General features: G+C 38.6%; 1 protein-coding gene across 2 annotated transcripts in view; it reads left to right on the forward strand.

Moving 5' to 3' along the window:
• The first annotated feature begins 239 nt into the window (after positions 1–239).
• Positions 240–12,516, forward strand: part of FRS2 (fibroblast growth factor receptor substrate 2) — a 114,727-nt gene continuing 102,450 nt past the window's right edge. For both annotated transcript variants that reach the window (XM_043564976.1, XM_043564977.1), the window contains exon 1: positions 240–401. The gene's annotated coding sequence lies outside the window, so the exon portion shown is untranslated. The remainder of the gene's footprint in view (positions 402–12,516) is intronic.

Here is a 12,516-nt window from a genome sequence, read left to right on the forward strand (position 1 = left end):
GTTTCATGGTCTGGAAAATTAGGTGGCTGGAGTGGAATAACTGGAAGAGCAGTAAGGGACGCAACCATAGCCTTAAGATCCAAAGGGCCTCGGGGCAGAAAGGGTTAGTGACGAGTCTGGGGGCGGTTTTACGGCGCTAGGCGGGAGAGGCCACGCCCCGCCCCGCCCCACCCCGCCCGGGAGGCCCTGGCAGCTCCGTCCCGCTAGCAGTTCCGGTGCCAAAACCCTTCCCTCCCCCGCTCCCCCGGAAGTGCTTTTCCAAGGTTCGGGCCGGAGAGAGGCCTGGTAGGCACAGCTGCTGTGGCTCGATCGGCTCCGCGTAAGGGCTCCTGCCCTGGTCGGAGCCCGGAGGTCCGCGGCCGCCGACCCGCGCCTGCTCCCTCCCAACGTCCAGGCCGACGGTGAGTGGCCGGGGGAGCACACCCGGACTGCCGCCGGCCGCGTCAGGGCTTGTGCTCTCGGGCCCCCGCTGCCCGCTCTACGTTGCGGGCTCGGCTGTCGGGGTTCGGGGAAGGGGCTTGACGACCGCCGACGTTCTCGCACAGTCCGCCGGGCGGGAAGAAGCGGGCGGCCGGGCCTTGGGGTAGGCGGGGCGGAGCCGAGGAGGGGGTTCCTGGAGCTGTTGTAGCCGTTGGGACTTCAGAGTGGGGATGGGCTGGGCCTCCGTCCATCCGACCTCCTCATTTCTGCTCCCCCAAATCTTCGCGCTGCATTTCAGATTTGGTTTTCTGTGTCGACATGGGGCTGGGAACCTGGACACCAGACTCTGTCATGGTTCCAGTTCCCGACTTTTGCATCCTTTGGCTCTGTCCTCGGGTCAGTAATTAGCCTGGGTCCCAGGGGTGTCGTCTCCTCGGTCCCAGAGCTGGGCGATGCCTGTGTAGATGCGGGGGATCCTTTGCAAAGCTTTTCGTCCAGACCCGCCTAGGGGTTTCCCGGGATCGAATTGGACTGCTCTCGGGACCGGTTCTGGATACGTAGGTCAGTGTGGCACCAGCGTGTCTCCCACGATCTTTACTCACTGGAAAGCTTGCTCAAGCTGTTGTTGAAGTCACTTAGAAAAACAACTTGCTCGAGCAAAGTCAGTAGTTGAGATGAGTTCCCTTTTTTCTTGCAGGCTTAAGGATGCTGTTCTCTAATATGCACTCCTAATTCTTGTGGCCATCTGAAGTCACAGTTGAACGATGAGTTCAGTCTGCGGTTATTGCATGAATTAATTGCAGAGGGTTGGCGAAGTCTTGTATCCCCTCTTTCCCGAAGTTTGTATGCCTTCATATTTGGAACTGTCATTTTCCTTAACCTTTAAAGAAAAAAATTTTTTTCTCAGTAACTCCATCGGGGTTCCGTATACTGTTGCAATTGTGCTGCATTGCAGAGGGTGCACACAGGTGGGCAGAGGGGTTTCCTGGGTGTGTGTTTTTAACCTATATTTTGAAGTGTTTACCTCCGACAAATTGAGAGTTTCCTAGAGGAGGAGAAAGTGATGTAGGTAGGTTTTTTTTTGTTTTTGTTTTTGTTTTTTTTTAGTGAACAGATTTTATATAATAAACCGCTGGAAGGTTTGTAGGAGATAAGGGTTTTCCACACTTAATAGTGATTTTTAAATTATCACAAGAAAATGTGGTTACTGCAGGTTGTGGCTGTCTGCAGATGACCAATGATTTTGCAATGCAAGTATACACAAAACCAGCTTTGTGAAACCAGTGACACTTTGCTGCATTTCTCATCTTGTGCTTATATTAGGACATACACTGTAGTTTTTTTGGGACTTACCTCATTCTCCTCCCACTACTGGAAGGGAAGGTAATATCATGAATTAGGGAAAGTAGACTGAAGTGATAAGTTTCAGTGAGCTCTCCTGGGGACAAGAACATTTATTTTAGTGTTGTTGATTTTCAACAGGCATAGGGTGGATGATTTTTTTAAAAATGGTTTCTTTTATTCCTTTATTGATTGGTCAAAGGGTGGATGGTTTTTAAAGTCCCTGGAAAAAATTGTGGAGGGAAGATTAGTTGCCCGTGTTTTAGATAGGAACTCTAGATTCTTAGTCATTTGAAGTACTTAATTGTTTAGAGCTTCTGGTTGGAATATTGGAATAAAGAAAATCTGCAAAAGGAGTCAAGTTAGACATGATTCTGAATCCATACTGAGAGTATGATAGCTAATGTGTTTATTTATTTATTTTTTTAATTTTTTTTAACCTTTATTTATTTTTGAGACAGAGAGAGACAGAGCATGAACGGGGGAGGGTCAGAGAGAGGGAGACACAGAATCTGAAACAGGCTCCAGGCTCTGAGTGGTCAGCACAGAGCCCGACGCGGGGCTCGAACTCACAGACTGAGAAATCATGACCTGAGCCGAAGTTGGACGCTTAACCGACTGAGCCACCCAGGCGCCCCTAGCTAATGTGTTTAGAAGGGAAGTATGTAAAGAATTGTAAGAGCAGAAGAAGGTAATTGGGGAATTTCAGGTGCCCTTAGGCACTGTAAATTTTATTATGTTCAAGTTCATTCAATAGATATTAAACATTTACATTGTAAATTTTATTGTATTATTCAAGTCAATTCATTGGATACTGAACTTTTGCTGTTAGGCATCAAGCTATGTCAGGCAACCATGTAGGAACAAATAAAGATATGGCCAAAAGCATTAAAATTCATGTTTTGGCAGTAATTTCCTAGGATGTGTCAGAAATCATGAAGAGGTGAATTGAATTGTTAGGCATATTAAATTTTTTCTAATGGGAGGTGGGTGTTGTGTGTTTCATGAAAAGCACTGTTAGGCATTATAGTATACAAAGATTAAGTTTTTGGTCTTTATGAATTTGACGTCTAGACGGGGATGTAAGATATCTGTATAAAAATATGTAAATGCTTACTGTGTGAGTGGTTTGACCCAAAGTTTGGAATTCTATGAAAGGAAAATTGGTTCATTTTTAACTGGAGTAATCAGCTAAAAAGTGGAGGTTCATAATATTTATGAAGGTAGCTCTGAAGCTGTTGAACGCTTAGCACTATGCTTTATGCTCTTGGACTCACGTACATTTTCTAAGTTTCACAACAACATATAAGCATCTTTCTTAATCATGAGGGCAATACTCAAATATCTTAAGTTGCTGAGTCTCCGTTTGAATCCAGGTCTGCCTGGCACCAAAGCCCGTGCATTTCCACTATATCTGCCTCTCAATAAACTGGTAACCTGATTTTACCATTGCAGAGGGTAAGACTTTGCTAAGACAAAAATTTAGGGGTTGGTAGTAGGTGGATGAAGAAGGCTTTTCAAATAAAGGGAATGAGGTAAGCACAAGTGTGGAGGTGGGAAAGGCCATCGTTTACACAGAGAAAAGTTAGTGGACAGATTACTTAGAATATAGGGTTGATTTTTGGAAATGAGAGATGCGGTTTGAAATTTTAACTGGGGCTGGATTGAGGAACATATTTAAATGCTGTATTTAGGAGTTAATGAGAAACAACGAGGTCTAATAGTGTCATATGTAAAATGGTTGTAGAAAGCCAACTTTCAATATACATATTGGGCAAGGGCAGTGGCATTGAGATGGGGCGGGGGGAGGAGCAATTGTTGGGGGAAGGTTGGGGGGAACTGGAAGTTGAAAATTATACTCATTTTAAGTATGGGTGATGGTGATGGTGGTACTGTTATTAGAAATGTAGGCAAGGAGGTGCATAGTGTGATCAGTTTTGAATATGTTGAGTTTTTTATGTACTTGCAAAACACTGGAAATGCCCAGAGGCTTTTGGAAATGTGGGTTTGTAGTTCATGAGAGAGGTCAGTGCTAGGCATATATTAAATATGGGTGTAGAGGACAATACAAATAGATGCACTTGTTGAATCTGTATAAGGAGATGAAAGAGCCAGGGGAGAGTTTATGAGGGAAGAAAAAAAAGTGAACCTTTATTTGAGATGGCATCTGTTTAAAACAGGAGGAAAATAAATATAGTCTGTATTGTATTCTGGTCCCTCTCATTGCAGATTCAGGAGTACAAAGAATCTGATCATTGAAAATCCAGTCGGGAAATACAGTTTTTTTGCCATTGCTAGCAAGAATATTATGCTACTGTTACCCCATTTCATAGAGGATGGGTTATTTCAGAGTCATTTGTTCCAGAGTGTTAGGCTTTGATTACTTAAGAGCTGTTTGGTCTTTTCTTTTGGGCATTTGCTGGCAAGTGATATGTGAGGATTTGGAAGCAAATTTCTGATAAGTATTCTGTTTATTTATGTGTGTGACTTTTGATTTCGATATCAAGAGTCTCTGAATATTCAAATATATTTTTGTGCCTTCCTTTCCTACTGGCTGCTAATAGTGCCTTTTATAGAAAATGGTATTTAATTACATACTTTTTTTTTTTTAATTTTTGACGTTTTATTTTTTGAGAGGGAGAGACAGAGCGTGAGCAGGGGAGGGGCAGAGAGAGAGAGGGAGACACAGAATCTGAAGCAGGCTCCAGGCTCTGAGCCGTCAGCACAGAGCCCGACACAGGGCTCGAATCCATGAACGTGAGATCGTGACCTGAGCCGAAGTTGGAGGCTCAACTGACTGAGCCACCCAGGCACCCCTAATTATGTATTTTTTTTCCAACTCTCTTTTATAAGTACTTTTGATTAACATAAGCAGTTTTGTCTTTAATGTTCTGATTATTCTAGAGGGATAGAATTGTAAGATACTTTTATCCATCACGTAATGATACATATATAAAAACTATGTATTTTTATTTGGGAACTATTTAAGTACCATAGATTTTTAGAATTTCCTGTAGTTTTCTGCTTAGATACTTAAATATGGGGAACCTGTGTATTAATGTGTAGAAAATTGTAATAGTTTAAGGAATGAGGCTTAGAGTTGTAACTTTATGAGGGCAAGTTTATTATTTTTAGACTGAGTAACCATGGAAGTGCTTATTTCCTTCTTGAGGATTAATATATCCCTTTTGTTTTTGAGGAATATGTTTTTTTACTATATCAGGCACTTGGGAATGTCCTAAGAGTCCTGCGTCAGTGTTGTTGGAGGCAGGGGGGTCTGTGTGTGCTTTGTCTGGGCTGGTTGGCTTAGTTGCAGTGAGCCTGGTGTTATTGAGGCAAAGGTCAGGAGTTCCATTTAAGCTTTAGTCTGAGTGATGGCCAGGGAAGTACACCTCTAGCCAGCTGTCTTGGAAATTCCTCAGTTGTCATTGGTCACAAAGGTGACTGGATTAGGATGGATCTTTATACCACTGAAAGGATATTAGCGGAAACTTAGCATAATGGTTAGTAACTCTGACTCTGGAATTAGACAGATCTGTGTCAAAATTCTTGGTCTGTGACGTTGGGAGAGTCCCTAAACCTCTCCAAGCCTCTATTTCCTCATTATTGAATAGGTTAATATTTGGTTTGGGCATGTCCTACCGTTGTTTTCTTTTTCCAAGTGGGAGTTAGCTGCTTAGACCTGTGGTTCCCTAGTGCTGGACTATGAAGTGTAGTCCGTGAGAGTTCTCACTTGTCTGAAATGAGAATGAGTTAGCTTTTCATAAAACTAGATCTGTTGAATTTAAAAGACAGTATTTTTTTTCTAAAAGTATCTTTTACCATTTCTGATGTAAGCATATTAGTTCTTTTATGAAATAATGCCGGTGGTAATTGACAGTTATTTTCTTTTTAAATGTTCTTGTCAAAATAATAGTTGGCAACTCTATGCATGTCCCCCAGTTTTATTGTTTTTAAGATTATGCGTGTCCCCCCAGATGTTATTGTTTTTAAGATTATGGTTCTGTGAGATTTGAAAATCTTGGCTTAAACAGAACCAGGGAATTGGGGGAGATTACTTATCCAATATATTATACATAGTCACGTTAGGTTTGGGGTACATTCTACCCTTCCATTACCCAATAGGGGCTGTATTTTGATTCTCACCACCGCTGAATTTAATGTTGTGAAGTTTTACATGAAGACCTTCAAGGAGCAGTTCAGATTATTTTCAATTCAGACAGGTTGCTTCAAATTATTTAAAGCTGTATTTCCTAACCAGAGTCTCGAGAGGAAACTGGTAAACTATGGGGGCTGTCTGGGGGTGCTGCTCTAAGACATTACTCTGTTGATTAGCCAACAAGATAAATAACTAGCCTTTGACATAGTGAAGTAGTGGAAATTGGCTTTCCTTTTCACCTCTTCTGCAGGGAAGATCTTTGAAGCTAGAGTGCGAAAAGCTTTTTTAATATAGCAAGTAAACCTTGTACAAATATCAGTATTCAAAATGCTTTCTAGAGAAAGAATAGTTCAGCACTTTGCATAATGGGTTATGTAAGTGGAGCCACAGAAGTCCTCCTGGGGACACAAACCAATTATTAGCATAAGCACTATTGAAATTACATTCAGTTGTCTAGATGGGAAGTGTTTTTACTCCCTCGTTCATTTAGCACTGGGGGGCCGAAAACTTAAGGTGCAGAAGCCTAAATGACTGTTAAATTAAGGCTTAACATTGGTTTCCTTTTAGTGTTTTTGGATAGGTAATTTTAAGAATTGCGAGTGCTATAGAAATACTGAATATGTGTTAGAATACCTAAAGGAAAATGTTCAGGTTAAGTTGAAATAGCTTAGGCCCTCTGTCTTTTAATGTTAAAGGAAACTGGAGGTTTGTTGCTTTAGATATTAAGGATGTTATTGTTTTATAGAGTTTTGTTGTATATCATTGTTTCTGGTAAGTAAAAGACTCGTATAGAATTCATTTATTTTAAAAATGTTTACATTTTTCCTCGGAAATACTCCTGATGGCAGAAATGAATGGTATGCTCAGAAGTCTGGAGAGGTAGCCCAAAGAGTCCTGCTCTAGGTAGAAAACTTCATGATTCCTATAAAAATTCACATGAATTTCACATTTTGCTATTTTATGTAGATGTAAACAGTATTTTAAAGCACTGTCGGCTAAAATTGGTGCCCCCCAAAAGGAGCGATGTGTTCATCCTGGGGAGTTTCATATCCCTATGACATGGTTTGTTTAGTAGCAACTGTGCTTAACCATTTATTTTTGGCTCATAAAAGAAAATGCTGTGTTGAATGCTTTTTGGTGGGACATGGGATTGTGGGCAATTATTGACACTTTATAGGTTTTTAACAAACATCAGACGGTTTTGAATACTACTAAGAAGCTGTAGTTTCATAGAAATAAAATGACTTTAAAAGGAGATTTAATCAATTTTAAGATGTTCTTTTATATTTTAAGATTATTCAATTATCAACATATTTCTAGTGTTATAAAAAAATATCGCAGCAGTGTCTAATTGAACTTTCTGTAATGATGGAAATGTTCTAAGTCTGCTATTCAATATAGTGACCCTCATATTCCTACCAAGCACTTAAAGTGTGTCTAGTTTTATAGAAGAACTTTTAAATTTTATTTAATTTTAATTAGTTTAATTGCGAATAGCCTCACTTGTGGCTAGTGACTACTGTGTTAGTGCCGCTCTCAAGGGTTAGGAAGCCCAGGAGAAGGGAGGTTAGAAATCTTTCTGCCACTCCTCAGCTCAGTTATAAGCCAAGATTAGGCACTTGGTAAGTGTTTCTTAAATGAAATAAAATTTTTATTGTTTCAATTTTTTTTTTTTTTAATTTGAGAGAGAGAGAGAGAGAGAGGGTGCGAGTGAGTTGGGGAGAAGGGCAAAGGGAGAGGGAAAGAGAATCATAAGCGGGCTCGGTCCTACAACCTTGGTATCGTGACCTGAGCCAGAATCAGGAGTCTGAGGCTCAACTGACCGAGCCATCGATGGGCCCCCGTTGTTTCAATTTTTAAGACCAAAGTTTGTGAAATAATCTATTATTTTTAGAGAGTGATCACTAGTCTTGATTATTTTCTTCTGTGTTAATTTTTAAATTTTACTTTTATTACAAGAGTATACAGTGTACTGAATGTACAATTTAAATAATTATACAGTTGGGGCACCTGGGTGGCTCAGTTGGTTGGGCATCCGACTTCAGCTCAGGTCATGATCTGGCAGTCTGTGAGTTTGAGCCCCCGTGAGTTCAAGCCCCACGTTGAGCCCTGTGCTGACAGCTCAGAGCCTGGAGCCTGCTTCTGATTCTGTGTCTCCCTCTCTCTGGCCCTCCCCTGCTCACACTCTGTCTCACTCTCTCTCTTAAAAATATATAAACATTAAAAATAAATAAATAGATAGATAGATAGATAGATAGATAAACAATGAACTACCACTAACTAGCTGGAAAAGTAGAACGTTGCTAGTATCTTTGGAGTCCCTTTATACTCCTCACCATTTGTGTTCTCTGACATGTGTTCTAAGTCACCACCATCTAAATTTTGTGTTAATCGTTCCCTTTTCCTTTTTATTTTAATGAATTAAAAAAATTCATTTCCCTTTATTCCAGTTTGTAGGTTAAATTTTATGTAGTTTTCCTTTATTTTAGTTTTTCCTTAATCCCAACAAATTAGATATTGTTTTAAACACTTGCTTTAATTTGCCTCTGTATTTACAAATGTCTTTGCTCATCATTCCCATTTGCATCTCAGACCTCTTGTCTGGGATCTAAGACCATTTTGTCTCTGCCTGAAACATATCCTTTACAATTTTCTTTAGTGAGGGTCTGTTGTTGGAAAATGTTTCATTTGTTTGAAAATATATCTAAGTCTCATTCCTGAAGATGGGTTTTTCTGAGTATGCATTCTGTGTTAGCAGTTAGCATTCTTTGTTCATATAGCTCTTATTCCATTCTCTTCTGGCTTCTGTTGCTTTGAAAAATCTGTAATCCATCTAATTGCCATTCTTTTACAGATACCTGTTGTTTTATTATAGCTATATTTAGAATATTTAGAATCTGTTTTGCACACCGTATTTGGGTATGTCTAGAAGTTGATTTCTTTTTATTTATCATGCTTGGAATTCACCAGGCCATAGAATCTGAGGAGTGGTCTCTTGCAAAAATTTTGGAGAACTTTTGGCCATTTTCTCCTCAAATTTTATCTTCTGTATTTTTTTTTATCTGGAACTTGTATGGAAGTATACTCAGTCTTCTTACTCTACCCTCTATGCCTCTTAACCTGTCATATTTCATTTTTTATATTTCATATTTTCCATTTCTGTATCTTTCTGTGTTGTGTTCTAGACAGTTAGATCCTTTCTTCCATTTGGCTAATTCTTGCTTCAGCTGTGTTTAACCAGTTTATTGAATTAAAAAAATTTTTTTTCACTTTGTTTTAACTATGATATTTTTATAGTAAAATATACTTACCACTTTAAACTTTTATTTTATTTTCTTAAAGTACTTTTATTTATTTTGAGAGAGACAGCACAAGTTGCAGAGGGGCAGACAGTGAGGGAGAGACAGAATCCCAAGCAGGCTCCACATTGACGTTGTGGAGCCTGAGCCAGGGCTTGAACTCATGAAACTGTGAGATCATGACCTGAGCTGAAAACAAGCATCAGATGTTTAACCGACTAAGCCACCCAGGTGCTCCTATACTATTTTAAAGTGTTAGTTCCGTGATGTTAAGTACATTCACTAACACCACTGTCCATCTCCAGACCTTTTTTTATCATCACAAACTGAAACCTGTGCCCATTAAACAATAATTTCCCATTTCCCTCCCTTTACTAGCCCCTGGCAGGAACTGTTATACTTACTGTTTCTATGAATTTGGCTATTCTAGTACCTCATATAAATGGATCATATAATATTTGTCCATTTGTGTCTGGCTTATTCACTTAACATAATGTCTTCAAGGTTCATCCATGTTGTGTAGTATGTTCATTGAGTTTTAAAAATTTTTACCTACTCCATTTTTTCATTAAGTTCCTTTTTAAGACTGCTTTATCCTTATTATTTTTTGGTAGTCTGCTTTTTCTTGGCTATGTTCTCAAAATTTATTTTTAAAAAAACCTATTAAATATATTTCTTTTATATTTGTCTGATAATTTCTATATCTGAAATCTTTGCATATGATTCTGCTGTTTGTTTTGGTGTATTAATTTTACAGAGTGATTTTTAATACTACTTTAAAATCGTAGGTTAGGGGCGCCTGGGTGGCTCAGTTGGTTATGTCCGACTCCAGCTCAGGTCGTGATCTCGTGGTTTGTGGGTTCGTGCCCCTCGATGGGCTTTGTGCTGACAGCTCGGAGCCTGGAACCTGCTTTGGATTCTGTGTTTTTGGCTCTCTCTGTCCCTCCCCCACTCTGTCTCTCTCTGTCTCTCAAAAATAAATAAACATTAAAAAGTAAGATAAAATAAATAAAATTGTGTAGTTTAGAGCTTATAAGTAAACCCCTGGTGGTTAGTATCTTGTTTTCTTAAATTTTGGTCAAAATGTTGTTTGGTTTATTTATGGTGTAGTTACTTTTTTTCCTTTGCAACTAATAAGCAACCTGCAGGGAGGTATCCTAGTGTTTTATTTTTTCTTAATGAAAAACTAAGTACAGTAATATAACTTATCTTTGTATAGTGCTTTCTAGTTTGCCAAGGATTTTTATATTTTATGATTTTATTTTATAGTTCTGGAAACTAAGACAGACATAGCTAATAAGAGGTAGCATTGGAATTTAAACCCTGGTTTACTTAATATTCTTTTTACTAGCTACACTTGCTTTTTAAGTTATTAGATAGACTGTAAACTTAGGGCATGGTCTGTGTGTGTCTTGTACACTGTTACACTGTCAGTACCTTGAACTTTTGAATGAATAAATAACGTAGACATGAGTTGCTCTCTGACGAGGGTCTTATAAGGTAGTATTGTTATAATCATGTTCTTATGTAGTTTATGTTTATATATGCATATAGATAGATATAATGTATAATTACCATATAATTATATACATGTGATTGTTGAGAGCTTAGAGCTTGTGTGGGAGAGGTTTTTGATGCTTTGCATAACTCCAGCTAAGATTTTCAGATCAAAAAGTTGATGGATTTGCATATAGCAAAGATTTGGTTTACTTGAAAATACTAGATGTTGAAGGGGTGTGTGGGTGGCTCAGTCAGTTAAGTGTCCAACTGTAGATGTCGGCTCAGGTCATGATCTCACAGTTGGTGAGTTCAAGCCCACAGCACAGAGCCTGTTTGAGATTCTCTCCCTCTCTCTCTCTCTGCCCCTCCGCTGCGCGCGCTCGCTCGCTCTCTCTCAAAATAAATAAATAAATAAAATATTAGGAAAAAACATTAGGTGGTGAAGGTTGGTGAGGCAGATTTCTTATACTAGTTCAGTTCTTTTTCTAGTTGTTAAACAATTCTTTAAGATTTGGTCATCAGAGGAAATGACTCAAGGTTTTCCTAAGGTCACTTTTTGCATTGATAAACTAAGATGTCATGTTGGTTAAGGTAATCTTTTGACCTGGTGAATTGGTAGAATCTGGGTCCTTTTTTCGCTTACTTCCTACCTTCTATCTCAGTTAAAGCTGGAAGGACTTAGGAATTATTGAATCTTGGCTAAAACATGAATTCATTCAATGAATGACTGAGTCAGTAAATAGTTATTGGGAGACTAGTAGGTATCAAGACCATGCTTGGCATTGAGGTTAAAATGGAGAATCAAGGTGGATGTGATTGCTATCATGTAGCACAATTTAGAGGTCATGAACTATTATATCCATTGTCTGTGTTAGTCACTTAATATATTTAAATTGAATATATGTAAGAAAATCTTATTTTTATCTGTTGAAACTTTTCTGGCAAGGGAGAGAATTCTGAGGACTATTGCTTAATGGAATATGTAAGTATAGGGTTTGAGATTCAGAACTATTCACTTAAGCATATTCTGAAAATTGACTGATACTTTCATTTAAATTGAAGCCTTTTATTAAAGCCTGACTTAAGTAAGTTATGGTTCAATCTAAAGTCTGCTATTTGCCTCATGTGGTTTTGTGAGTAGTTAGTAGGCAGTAGTGTCTTGAAAGATATATATTTCATGGCTCATTTTACATTACTTTATCTCCCACCCCCTCAAAAAAAAAGTGCCTAATATATATGTAAGTAGGCATAGGCATTAAAAAAAAACCAACAACTTTTATTATGAGGTAGAGACTCATAGGAAGTTGCAAAAATAGTCGTGTCCTATATACTCTTACCTCAGTTTCCCCAATGGTGACGTTTTATATAGCTGTCATACATATGAAAATCGGGAAGTTGATATTGGTACATTACTGTTACCTACACTACAGACCATGTACAGATCTCATCATTTTTTAAACCTTGCATCTCTGTGTGTGTATGTGTGTAGTTCTATACAGTTTTATCCCATGTATAGTTTTGTGTAACCACTACCATGATCAAAATTCAGAACTGTTCCATCACCACAGAACTCCCGTGTTACCTGTATATATTCACAACCCCACCCAACACTAGTTTTACCATTTTGAGAATATTGTGTGAATGAAATAATATAGTATGTAGCCTTTTGAGATGTATATTTTAAAACTATAATTTGTTTTAATTCCAGAAGTAAAATAACATTTCAGAAAGGTTAGAGAGTGGAAAAAACATAATTTGAAACCACCCTCTCATAGTTATCATTTTGGAGTTTTTTAC

Source organism: Prionailurus bengalensis, chromosome B4 (genome assembly GCF_016509475.1).
Source record: "Prionailurus bengalensis isolate Pbe53 chromosome B4, Fcat_Pben_1.1_paternal_pri, whole genome shotgun sequence".
Lineage (NCBI taxonomy): Eukaryota > Metazoa > Chordata > Mammalia > Carnivora > Felidae > Prionailurus > Prionailurus bengalensis.